Below are 14,098 nucleotides of genomic sequence, written 5' to 3'. Positions count from 1 at the left end.
CCACAAACGCTCAGCTTTACGACAGACACGCTTTAAACAGCGAATGCTGTCGTTTATCCAGGGCAAGGGTTTTGTAACAGGGGCTAGTCTAGTTTTAATAGGGCAAATATTATCGATAATAGAAAGACAGTAATTATTAAAAAGATTTGTTAATAAATCAACATCATTAGAAACAGGCAGATCCAAATTAAAAACGTCAGAAACTTTAGCAGCAGTAGAAGAATTTAAGATGCATGAGCTAAAAGCACGACGCTCAGGAGGAGGAGGCAAATAAAAAGACAAATTAAATATATTACAATGATGATAAAAATATTCTCAGAACTAATACAGTCAATGGTTAAGCCAATAGTAAATACAAGGTCCAGAGTGTGCCCTTTGGTGTGGGTGGGGCCAGATACATGCTGTGTGAAATGAAAAGAGTCCATGATTCTAAGAAAACCTCTGGTATGGTATGGTATGGGCAACCCACTTTTGTAGTTTTCTCTGAGCTCTGTGTCTCTGAAAAGTAATGTTTCCGTTCTAAAGAAATCCAGACTGTGTTACAGATCTACTGACCTTGTAGAACACTCACAGTGAAGGTGGACTCACCTTCACTGCATCTACAATCATGCCTCACTGGCTTAAAACCTGTGCGCTGCTTGTGTTGTTGTTGTTTTTGGTGTTGATGTTGATGTGTACAGCTGGCAGCAGGAGGGCTGCAGCCGTTGAATGTAGGCTACTGTTACAGCAACCGGGTGATCACTGTAAGGGTGGACAGCGCGCGGCTCGGGGTGAGACGGAGGCTGGTGCGCCAGCGGGACCTGCCAAGCTGGAGATGGAGGTCGAGGTGCGCGGGGGTCCTGCCTGAGGACGGCATGCTGTCCGCTTCGGCACGCAGGCTGCATGGTCCATCTGCCCAGCTGCCTCTGAGCCCTGGCTCACTTCCACTCCTGCTGCACCGCCGCTGCTTGCCATATGGGTGGCCATCAGGCCAGCTCCCGGGCTTCCGCTGGAGGCGCGGGCGACCGCCAGAGTGGACACTTACCCATCGCTGGGCCGGGGCATGGGGCGCCGATGGTCCCTCGCCTGCTCGCGGGGTGGGGTGAAGCGGGCGACGGGGGTATGTGGTAGGGCGTGTTCTGCGATGCCGCTGCAGGTTTGGTGGCGGTGATGTGTACGGCTGCCAGCGGGAGAGCTGCAGCCGTTGAATGTACTGTTACAGCAACCATGCGATTATTGTAAGAATAAATGATGCTGCTAGGCATGAAAATGCCATCGGGTCTGCCGTGGTAGCGATCTTTTTTTTGTTGTTGTTAATCTTAAGTGCACGGAAACCAGTAAACAAATTAAAACAAATACTGTTGATAAACTATAATACAAAAATTACAATTAAAATTCTCAACAACAAAAACAATTGGTAAAACTATAATTAATATGTAAACAACTTAATAACCCCCAAAGTGTCTAAGTCACGTGACGTGTCAGCGCAACACCGAAACATGGGGAGGGGGAAGCAAAGAATGCCTGCTCTCCGCTGACACAGGAGCGGCGAGTCCAGTGACCTGGCTGTTTCGTTTTTGCCGAAAGCACAGCATAGCAAACAAGCAGAACTCAAAGTAAAGAATCGATCTAACCAGGCTAGTATTGATCCGATACCGACTTGGGATCGATACTATTGATATTTGGATCGATCCGCCCACCACTAGTTTCTGCCTGAAATTTTGCCGCTTAACTCCCCCCACAGTTTTGAGATAAGCTTCACATATGTTATATCATTTTTTGCGCTTGGATCGGGAATGGTGTGCTATGACTTTTGGTGTTTATGACTTTTATACTTTTTGAAATATTAATATTTTATGCAACTTTTTTCCTATTGAAACAATGGCAAACTTCATTTGTGGTGTGTTGGCTCTCTCTAGTGGTATGCCTGGAGTGGTACGGCCTGTCTACCCGTATTCGGATTACCATATTGACTCGAATATCAACGAAGTGCACAGCGTCACTGCTTTCAGGAACCATTGGAATTTTTAAGGTTGCGCAAACTATTCAGGAGTTACAGTAATTGAAAGGGTGTATGCTAGGTGGAAAACACCATATCCCACAATTCATAGCATGCCGAATCAAAGGGTTAGGGTTATGACCCAGGTTGATAGAGGGTGCCCAGTCTGGATTGCATTTCAGCATTTTGTAGGCTGGTTTTCCTACAAAACACAACAAATATTAGCCCACAAAGCCACAGTGAACAAAGCAGCATAGCGCAACAAATTCAATTCAAATCAATATAACACTTATTTGTAACTTACATCAGCAATTATGTTATGATAAATTACGTAATAACTACAACAGAAGACTTACCTTTGTGGAAATGCTTGGAGCAGACTAACATGTGAGCTGGAGTGTTCTGGGACGTAATATTTGGTCTTCGAATGGCTGCAATCTTGCCAATCTTTGTTACTTTGGAAACATGGCTTGAAACACCAATGGAATCCAATAAAAAACAATCTCTTTACCGTGGCTGTCATGCGACCGGCTATTGCAGTTAATAATACAACAGCTTCTTGCCATTTTTGTGTTTCTTTTTATTGCTGTGTGGCTGTTTTCATGTGAAAGCCTGTGTGCGCTAGTACCGCTTGCCACTTGTACCTACAATCCTTTGTGGTTTTACCCCAGAAATGACATCACATTTTCAGTCTCTATAGGGTTTTGGAGTTGATGTAACGCTGCAATGTATTGTGGGAGCGCGGCGCCATATATCTGGGCCACGAATCAAAACAAACACACTGTGGGTGTCCCAAGGGCGTAGATTTGGCATGGACGGAAGGGACACGTCCCCACCAATATCCAGCGGTTATTGAATTGTCCCCACCAATAATTCGATAATTCGAATAAAGAAAAACAAACCCGATAGAAAGGAAAAAAAAGATCTGTCAACGTCTCATTCACCCAGCGGTGCAGAAAGAGTTAAATTACGTTCTCTACTGGAGTCCTACGTGACAAACATGACATGTGACAAATATGGCCAATGTGATTGGCTGTGCCTTTCAGGGAGCTCTGTTTAGTTTTAGCAGCGGCAAGCCTGCGCTGCGAGGACCTGCAAGGAGGAGAGCAGGATGGCAGCAACAAGGAAGAACCTGGATATAAGAAAATATTTTTCAAAGAAACCTGTAAGTCACTTAAAGCCAAGTTAACACATAAAATGTGTCCGTCATAATAATGTTACAGGCTATGCTAGGCTTTGGCCCACATCAGTCTAAAACTGTATGTAACCATGAATAACATGTTTTGTAAACTAACTGCAACAGGCAGCACATTAGTTAGCATTTCTAATTTTGATTGAAACTGTCAGAGAAAACGGCAGCCTTGAGCGAGCCAGGATATTAGTTTACAGAGGCTGTTAAAATTATATGTCTAACGTTAAAATGTTGGTGACACAATAATTTCATCCTAATGGTACTGACATATTCATAGGGTTAATTTTTGAGACAAAATATCATAAGGTAGTCAGATTTTGCAAATATTCCACCTTGTAGTGCAGTTTGCACAGTTTTAAAATGCACTCACCCTACAGACATTACTGATAAGTCAAGATCTGCACAAATTGACAGAAACACTGAAGCAGCTACCCATTTTATTCTTATTGTCACGTATGTCCTATTTGTCAGGTGACAGAAGAACCAACACAAAGCTCAGAGAGCAATGGTGATACAAGATTACAGGTGAAATCGGATGATGACTTGATGGTTCATTACTGTATTTGAAGCACATGTGTGACTGCATGTATTTGGAATGTTTCACTGTTATTTATCAGGTGACACAGGCAGCTCTGCCATGTTGTAGCTCGGACAGAGGTGAAGAGGCGAGGTCACAGGTGACTGACTGATGATTTGGTGCTATAGATTAACTAGAGGAGAAAGCATGTGTTTGGCTCCTTCACATAGTGGACATTGAGTTGTTGTGTGGGGCACCAGTAGTCCATGTCTGTTGCTGTAACAGTAGTTCATGTTTAGAATAAAAAAAATCCCAGCTCACTGATTTGATCGGGGCAACAGTGTGCCTAAAATGTTGCATCATTTTGCTGAGAGATCTTTTACTTTGTGGTAATCTTAGATGAGTAGTTTTATGGACAAAACCCACCAGGTCATTCAGTGTTCCCTTAGTGCCAAAGTATAACAGATGTTGGTGTACTATAACTGAACTAATGTTGTTAAGTCCTTAAAGTCATATTCTTTTATTGTCATGACTGTATTTGAAGCTGTTTTTATTTTTGCATGATACTGGATTTATATGGAATATGGCTGAAGTAAACTAAAGTCTAAAATACTTAGTCATTTGTTTAATAGTAATTTAACATTATATAATTCACATATAAAACTATGAATTATAATTTTAAATGGTTTAAAAGCATGTAGAATAGCATACATAGGCAAGTATATTTACTTGTTTTTTTTTTATCAAGAAGCAAAGACAAAAAGGAAAAAAAAAGAAACAGGGCAGGGTTCAGTGGCTGAATCATCCGTCCCCACCAATGCCAAAACCAAATCTACGCCCTTGGGGTGTCCAAATTCATGGGCTGCATCCTCCTGAGGCTGCATTTGTAGGCTGTCCAAATCATTTTCAGATCACCACGGTCTTTCGCTACTCAGGTTAAACGTAATATATAAGTCACTTAGATAACCTAAAAATGTTATTGTTTGGCTTTTTTCAGTGTTTTGTTTGTTCGTGAGTAAATCGGTTTGGCTGAGATTAAAGTTATTAGATTAGATAAAACTTTATTAATACCCCAGGTGGTTTTCACAAAGCTGAATAAACGTCAAACAGAAAACTGATTAAACAGAAGTGTGAGATGGTCGAGAATTTACACCAGTGTCCTGTTATATTTTAGATAGCAAGGAGCAGACAGCTGAGTTTATTAAACTCCACTGAGACAGCAGTGATGCAAATCTGAAGGCTAAACTCTCCAATTTCACAGCCATTTACTTCCGGCCTACCCGACCTTCTGAGGACCCGGCCCACATAGACCGCAAAGGCCGGGTCCTCAGGAGGATGCAGCCCATGAATTTGGACATGACTACTGTGTTGGAAGGACGGTTGCTAGAAACATGCTTAAAAGCAGTTTAAAAGAAAAAGGATGGTATAGAGACAGAGCGTCTGGATGCAAAGAGACGGTACTTGCAGAAAATAGCGTGCATTGGAAATGTGGACCCGTATGAAATTCGGCAGTGGAGTAGAAACCCCGGAGACCTACCGCTATTGACGTAGCTTGATATATTTTCGTACCTGTCTGTGGAGTCAGCGCGTACAAGGTGAACCAGTTTCGCACTTATAAATATCTGGAGGTGCACATCCAGTTCACCAATGGTTGGGTAAAAGATTTGGTTACTTTTAAACCTCCATGTTGTGAATACGCCGTCATTCAAGCTAAGGTAAGTCAGCTTGAGTACTGTCAGTAAAATGCGTTTGATTTCCTCCTGAACATTCAGATTAGTGCAAGCACAAATTCATTCATGAGGAGGAAATTACAGTGAGAACATGTGGAGGCTCTGTTAGATGGATAACATAGTGAGTTCAGTGCATTGACGTGACATTGTCCTGAAGGATTTAGTTATTCTCTGTATGGTTAAAGAAATTTTAACCATAACCATACAATAACCATACAATTTTATTTTATATTTATTATAAAAAATTCTAATTATACATCTTGCTAATATGTTTGTATCCTGTGTCACTAAAAATACATTCTATTTTAGTTTTATAAATTGATTAATGACCTGCAGAATCTCCTTATCATATCAGATGTCCATAATTGTCACTTAAAGTCCAACTTTATGCTTTCTCCATCTTGATAGTGATTACATCCTTGCATTACATACATGGATACATAAAAAAATGAGAAATTATATGTATGTGCTAACTTTCTAAACACGTTCTTTGTTACATTTGTGATAAATGGATTTGAAAGTAGATAAAACACGTTTGTGTCGGCCTTGGTTCATTAAAGTCCTTGTCTTTAAATTAGTGTTGTCTGTGTGTGTTTCAGGTACTGTACTCTAACGCTGTATCCCAAATCAGGGTCTGCAGCCTTAAAGTACGCAGCCTTAACGGTCCACAAGGGCCACGTACTCAAAGACCGTTAAGGCTTGTAGGCTTCTGAAATGGGACGGTCTAGCCTCCGCCGCGCTGCCCAGGTTGCCTAGCATCCATGATACTATCCGCTGGAAAAGTTTCATACAGCATTGTTTGACAGAAATGAAGGAGAAAATATTTTGTTCATTTGCTCTGTGTGTTTTGATAAGTATCAGAGGCTGAGACCACAGGACTGTAAAACATGATTGTTGGGCTTCATTTCTGTACTGAACAGTCATTTTAAGATTAGCTAGTAAATAACAATTAGCTCATGTTGTTCATGAGACTAAAGTCATCTTACTTTGGTAATGTAAATATAATATGGCCAATGTTAAAGTTATTACTATATTAATTATGATTTATTACAGCAGTGAGCTTGAACTGTGTAAAATACCGAGCTTCAGTAGATTCAAGTTCCAGTTATTTATATTTCCTATCACCTTAAATCTTCACTCAAAAACAAGTATCTTTGACATGTGTATATGTATTATATATAAGGGACAAATTGTTCTTTTAATATGTTGGCATTACTAAATTTGGCTCAGTCCTTACAAATGTGTGTATTAAGAAAATGTACGAGCTGTGATAACTGTTTCTGATAGAATGAAGAGTATACTGATATATTAAATATTCCTTTATTGGGTGAGAAAATCAGACCATGTCATAACCGCTTCAAGTCATACAGAATAGATATCAGAGCCTGAAACAGGCTGACTTCTGCTAAATGGGACAAACTGGGCAGAAAGTATCCAAACACATAACATCCTTATAGAATATCATTTAACACTATAGATTACCTCAGAATATATTAAGCATATAAACAATTACAACAATATGATGTAACAAACACAGCAGTACTACTAATCCAAAATACTCAAAGCTTCATAGAACTGAAACAAACATTTATTTTTAGGTCCATTCTGCTGCTGATACATACTTTAGGTTTCTCAATATTAAACCTGTTGCTGCCTTTCATAATGTTTAACTTGAAGGCCCTGAGTACTTTCTCCCACACTGAAAACACTGGAATGATAAAATTATTTGAACTAGGGATGCACCGATACCGGTATTGGTTATCGGCCTCGATACCACATTTTCTAAAGTACTCGTACTCGTTAAAAGTCCCCCGATACCGAGGACCAATGCCACGGTCTGAGACCTGTCTATGTTTGAGCGGCATGTAAGGGGTTAATCACAGGCGCCGAGTGCCCGCCCCCAGGCCCCAGCTGCAGCTCAGAGCTGAGAGAAGGCGAGGCGAGACAAGTCAGCCATGTGGAACTATTTCAAAGTGAACGAAGACGCAAAAACAAAGGCGCACTGCAAATTGTGCTCAGCGAAATTGTCCAGAGGAGGCTCAAAAGGTAGCGCATTTAACACAAGTAATTTAATCAAGCACCTAAAATCCCAACACAACATCGAGTACAAAGAGTTTACTCATGCTTATTTACCCATGCTTATTAGCACAGAAAATAGTTGGGCATTTTAAACATTCCGCCTTAGCCGACTCCCGCCTCGAGGACATTCAGGGACAGCTCAACCAGCCAATAAAGAGACTGCAGCAGGACGTACAGACGCGCTGGAACAGCACGTATTACATGCTCCAGTCCCTCATTGAGCAAAAGCGAGTGCTGGGCGTGTATGTGTCCGAGCACGAACTCCCTGACTATCTCACCGCTCACCAATGGGCTCTTATGGAGACGACTGTTGCCATCCTCGCCCCCTTTGAGGAACTAACTAAAAGAGAGAGCATCTACGACGCACTAGCCTCTGATGACTCTGACTTCTACACAGAGAAACAGACGAGGACCACGGCGTCAAGACAATGAAAGCAACCTTACTGGCAGCTGTCAAGAAGCGCTTCAGTGACGTCGAGACCAACCCACTATACTTCATCTCCACCATGCTCGACCCAAGGTAAAGCCTGTGTGCTATAGGTATTCAATGAGTATAGCTACAGTACTAAATGTAAGATTATTTTACATCTGAAATATTATATATTTGTAACTAAAATACACAAATACAAATGTATGCAATATATATAATATGAAATACATTTCCCTTATTATTACGAGAAAGTCAAATGGCTGGCATTTGTCACAGTGGTTTAGGGGAAACTAAAATCAGTCCTATTTTTCCACATATTAATACATTTATGAATTTTGTGCAGGTATAAAGATTGCTTCTTCTCCAACAACACTGCTCCAGAGGCCAAGCTGCACCTGAAGCAGGAGCTTCAGATGATGTCCAGAGCTGAGGCAGAGGGGAGTCGGGCAGAAGCTGCAGAACCTCCTGCTAAACTGTTCCTCAAGGCCCAGGCCAGCACTAGCAGCAGTCTGGACACTGTATTTGACGAAATTGCTAAGGAACAGGCCCAGGCAGCACATCCGCTGGCAGCAGGTGCTGCCATTGAGCTCGACACATACCTCGGATAGGCCCCAAGCCCTCATGAAGACAGTCCTCTGAAGTACTGGGGTGTCAACAAAATCAGGTTCCCCACTTTGGCTAAAATAGCCCGTAAATACCTCTCAGCCCCATGTAGCAGTGTGGGAAGTGAAAGGTTTTTTAGCTCAGTGTCACACATTATAGATGAAAACAGAAACAGTCTGATTGCTGATAATGCAGAAAAGCTACTTTTCTTAAAAAAACAACAACCCTGCCACTTACTTTTTCTCTCCATTAAGTGAGTAATCTTAGACTTGATGTTAATACCTACCTCAGTTGCACTGACTGCCACAGTTCTATGTCGGTAGATGTTGTTAGTTTATTCAAATATTGTGCACTAAATGGCAAAGATGTTTATTAATGCCCCTTGTGTTGTCCAAAGCGGCAGAGTTTACAATAAACTGAAAAAAATACTTGAGTTGCACTGTCACTGTTTAAATTTTTTTTCATAATTATTTATTCTGTAAAATGTTTCATACAACATGCTTTTCATTTTAAATAAATGTTCTTAATTCCAAACCAGTCCCTTGTTTGTTTGTTTTTTGTTAAATTATAGGACTAAAGCTGTTACCTGTAAATTTAAATCATGTTTTTATTAAGTACTCGGTATCGGTATCGGCGAGTACTGAAATGCAAGTACTCGTACTCGTTTCCAAAAAAGTGGTATCGGTGCATCCCTAATTTGAACATTAGAGTGCAGAGAGAGTGCAGGACAGACAGATAGGTGACAGTCTCAGGTGTATACACTGCTACAAAACAGCACAAAAGAAGCAGGATTTAGTGTTTGTGTTATTACGAGTGCTAAACAAGAAGAGTTCTCAGATGGTACAGTGGACACATGTGTGACTCCTGTGATTAAAGCATCTTTCTTTCAGCTTAACGAGTGAACCGTCAGCCCGTTCAAACACACGTTAAAGTCAGTTTGGCTCGACACCACTGAACAGAGGCAGCAATATAACATAGCTAACATTAACAGCACAGTGAATCCTGCTTGTGCCGTGATATTCAGGACTGCAAACCGAGCAGCATTCACTGACTTTCAGCTTGTTGTGTTTGTGGATATATTACTGACTTTAATTATCCATAAAATCATCACATTCTCTGTAAGATTAAGGTCGACTATTGAACGGCGTATATTTTAAAGTAAAGGCTTCAATACCAAGACATCGCTGAAAGTACAAACATCGCTAATGTCACATAACTTTACCGATATGTGACCAACAGTCATGTTTTAATGTTCTTCTTCATTAAACATTTGCATATAAATAAGTGGCATAATATTCAGTACTCTTCAGCCGCCGCGCTACGAATTGTGGGATAGGTTGGGCCACGGAGGATACACCGACCCATCCTTAAAATTCAGGGAAATGAAGGATGCATTTGAGGGCTGCATTTCGAGACGCCTTTGAATTGGGACAGCCTTCGTCGCGTCGCTGTGATGTTATCGGCCTTAAAATGCGGCCTTTAAGGCTGTAGACCCTGAATTGGGATACAGCCGAAGAAAGGGGGGTGCAAAAAGGTACTAAAAAAGGTACTCTTCATGACACCAGCTTAAATCAGTATCCGTAATTAGAAAGCAATCCTGCCACTTAGTGCGAATTAATATCAGCTGGTTCAGTCCCAGCTGATGGCCCCTAAAAAGGTGTTTAATTACATCTTATGATGGGTAAAACCAACGAGCTCTCTCAGTCCTTTCACAACCTGTCTGTTGCACAACATGCTGATGGCATTGGTTAAAGTGAGTACTGATGGGGCCGTAATCTGAAAGTAGAAAGAACATCATTTCACAATAAGCCAAGATCTCACAGAGGAGTAAAAAGAATTATCAGAGCTGTCCAAGAGCTAGGGAACAGTTCTGGAGAACCAAAAAAAGACCTGGAATCAGCATGTACAATTGTTTAAAGGAAAACAATAAGTAATACACTCAGCCGCCATGGCCTATATGCATGCTCATCACGCAAGACTATAGAAATGGCATGTTGAAGCAGATTTAAAGTTTGCTGAACAAGATTTAGACAAGCCTGTGAATATAGTCTGGTCACATGAAACCAAAATTGAACTCTTTGGATACTATATTACACACCATGTTTGGAGGTCAAGGAGCACTGCTTATCACCTCAAAAACACTACACACAACAGTGGCGTTCGGACATGGGAGCATCATGGTGTGGGGCTGTTTTTCAGCATATGGCACTGGCACACCTCATATTACTGCAGGAAGGATGAATGGAAACAAGCACTGCTGCCATCCACCAGGATGATGAAGATAGAATGAGGGTGGACGTTTCAGCAAGGGAGCCATCACAATACTTTTTCCCTGTGTCATTTCACCTTGTGTATATATATAAATAACTTAATTTATGAACATCTATGGTTTGATTTGTTTGCATTCAATACTTATTTTACCAGCTGCAGTAGCGGTTTTTGATACGGGCGACACGTGCGGTTGCCCGGGGCGGCATCATGGTGGTGGGCGGCATCACGGGCATCTGCAAAAAAAATAAAAAATTGCTCATACTCATGCTGCCCCGACATCAGCCAGCGCATATTGGGAATGGCATAGGCAACGATCGGTTTTCTATCGCCATTTGCTGGGAGTAAGGGCGCCCTCCGTTTGCGAGGTGCACCTGCTGCTTGCGGCACAGGGAGGAGAGGGCGGGGCGGCGGGGGATCCACTGGCTGGCTGGAGCAGCATCTAATAACCAACTCGTAAAATAAAACAAAATAAAAACAAAACAACAAACATGATACAGACTTATAATTTGCACCGATGTTTTTTTTCGAAATTATATACGCGAAAAGTGAGCGCGAGAGCCCTCGGTGCGCCTCATTGTCAATTGTTGATTTGCCCTGTTCTCATTGTATGACGAATTATGATGGCTGTTTGGTAGCCGTTTGCATACAATGCATACTCTCTCTCTTTTCATATGTGTGTGTGTTTCTCTGGCGAAATTCACTATGGTTCCGACAACAGTTTTATGTTAATGTATAATCCTTAATATGTTTTATGTGTCTGTGTGTGTGTGTGTGGGGGGGCACCAGAGGGAATGTTCGCCCAGGGCGCCAAACAGGCTAGGACCACCACTGACCAGCTGTATGAAGTCATAGTAAGTATTATTATTATTGTTACTACTATGATGATGAAGATGATGATGACAGAGACTTCCTCCTCTTCTGGGTAGGGATGGGTACCGGGTTCTGACATAAACGGTAGTAACCAGACCGAAAATCAGTGCACATTTCGGTGCTTTATTTCAGTGCTTTTTTTTCCTGAGATGTCATACACTTTGGATTCTAGCCAATCATTTTACCTTTCCAAGGATAGTAGGTGGGGCCAGGTACATACGTTCTTTTAGAGCAGAGCTACAGATTAAAAATGCCCAAGGCGAAGCGGTCAAAAGTCTGGCTGTACTTCACAGCAAAAGATGCAAACTCAGCAGCCTGCAACAAGTGCTTTAAGCTGATACTATGATACTGTCAAAGCAGGTAACACCTCGAATCCGATTATACACCTGGCGACGCATAGCGTTTTTTTTAAAAGCCGAGAAATGCGCCGTATTTGATAGCTTCCTGCGAGACCTCACACCGAGCACATCTACTGAGGGTGTGGTGCCTGTTATCGGACCCGGAGTTAGCAACGTCCCCCAAAAACCCGAAGAGTAGAGTCCTGGCCCTAGCCCTGCCAGTGTAGCAGAAATGATGACGGATGATGATGGCAGCAGCAGCCGTTCTTCTCTGCGTGAGTAGCTTAATGTTGTTCGTGTGTAATTTACGTTGAGTAGGCTAACCACGTTATTACATTAATGCATGTAAGGTGAACTAGCAAACATCATCATAGCTACATGCGGCTGTCTTCTTGTTTGATGGCAGATACTCCCTTCACCCTGGCCAAAAAGGCTAAAATGACCAAAGAAAAAGTGGAAAACAGTTAAACATGAGAGGTTTTTGGACAAAGTTTGTGTTTTTTCCATTGTTTAAGCACTGCTTCCAGCCAAGAGTGATACCATATCTGCCCTATAGCTGCAGAAAAGGCTAACATTATTATCTTTTTACAAAAAACAGCTGAACATGAGAGGTTTTTGGGCCAATTTTGTGTTCTCCATTCTTTAAGCACCGGTTTGAGCACCGGCACCGTTTCAAAAGTACCGGTTTGGCACCGGTATTGGATAAAACCTAAACGATACCCATCCCTACCTGCCAGTGTAGCAGAAATGATGATGGATGATGATGGCAGCAGCAGCCGTTCTTCTCTGCGTGAGTAGCTTAATGTTGTTCGTGTGTAATTTACGTTGAGTAGGCTAACCACGTTATTAAATTAATGCATGTAAGGTGAACTAGCAAACACCGTCGTAGTTACATGCGGCTGTCTTCTTGTTTGATGGCAGATACTCCCTTCACCCTTGCCAAAAAGGCTAAAATGACCAAAGAAAAAGTGGATAACAGCTAAGCATGAGAGGTTTTTGAACAGAATTTGTGTTTTTTTCCATTGTTTAAGCACTGCTTCCAGCCAAGAGTGATACCATATCTGCCCTATAGCTGCAGAAAAGGCTAACATTGTTATCTAACAGCTAAACATGAGAGGTTTTTTGACAAAGTTTGTGTTCTCCATTCTTTAAGCGCTGGTTCGAGCACCGTTTAAACACCGGCACCGTTTGGCACCAGTATCGGATAAAACCTAAATGATACCCATCCCTACTGCTGGGACCCCTTACATCACTGTCGACTCAAATTTCTACAAGGTACTAGGTACTTGCAACTACATAATAATCACAAAAGGTTGATCCTCTTCATCTGGACGTTTCATCACTCATCCAAGTGACTTCTTCAATCTCAGATTCTGTTTGCTCATACTGACGTACAAGCTTTAGACAGTCCTTCCCAAAGTGTGTTGAAATTTTTGATGCAAGCTCAATTATCCAGGAAAGTAAATCCCAAAAGGTTGAATCTTTTGGGATTTACTTACCTGGATGATTGAGCATGCATCAAGATACATAATAAGCAGTTTTCAAATCTGTAGAAATCTGCTTACCAACTAAGAATTTCATCCTGTGGTCCAAATATGACAAATACCGGCTTTAAAACCAAGATTTGTGCGGACTTGAGCTAATATTTGCTCATTAACTGTTATTTCACAGTCAAATAAGAGAGAAAACAGCACACAATCATAAAGTAATAAAATGAATGCAATAAAAGAGAGAAAGAAAAGGTGAAATTCTCATCAAAGTTAACATTTTGAAACCCAGTGGCTTGCATTGCACACCGTTTCCTGTTTATTCCCTAGCCATGCTCTGCCTTTTGATGTCTGTCTCTAAGGAGAGTGCCTGTGTGTGCATAAACTGCAAGTTAAATGTGTGTTGCTGTGCAGAGATCAGGCAAACTGGCTTGTAGCTCATGTTCACAGACGGTACCTGTCACTGTGAGGCCTGTTCATTAGCAGGAACACACTGAAAATTATCCATAAATTAGCATTAGCCCTCTCAAAGCTGCAACATAAAAAAAAAAACCCTTTTATTTGTTTGTTTTCTGTTTTCTTCCATCTAATACTCTCATGTTC

Source organism: Neolamprologus brichardi, chromosome 2 (assembly GCF_056152115.1).
Source record: "Neolamprologus brichardi isolate AB-2024 chromosome 2, ASM5615211v1, whole genome shotgun sequence".
Taxonomy (NCBI): domain Eukaryota; kingdom Metazoa; phylum Chordata; class Actinopteri; order Cichliformes; family Cichlidae; genus Neolamprologus; species Neolamprologus brichardi.
Note: the sequence above shows the minus strand (reverse complement) of the source record.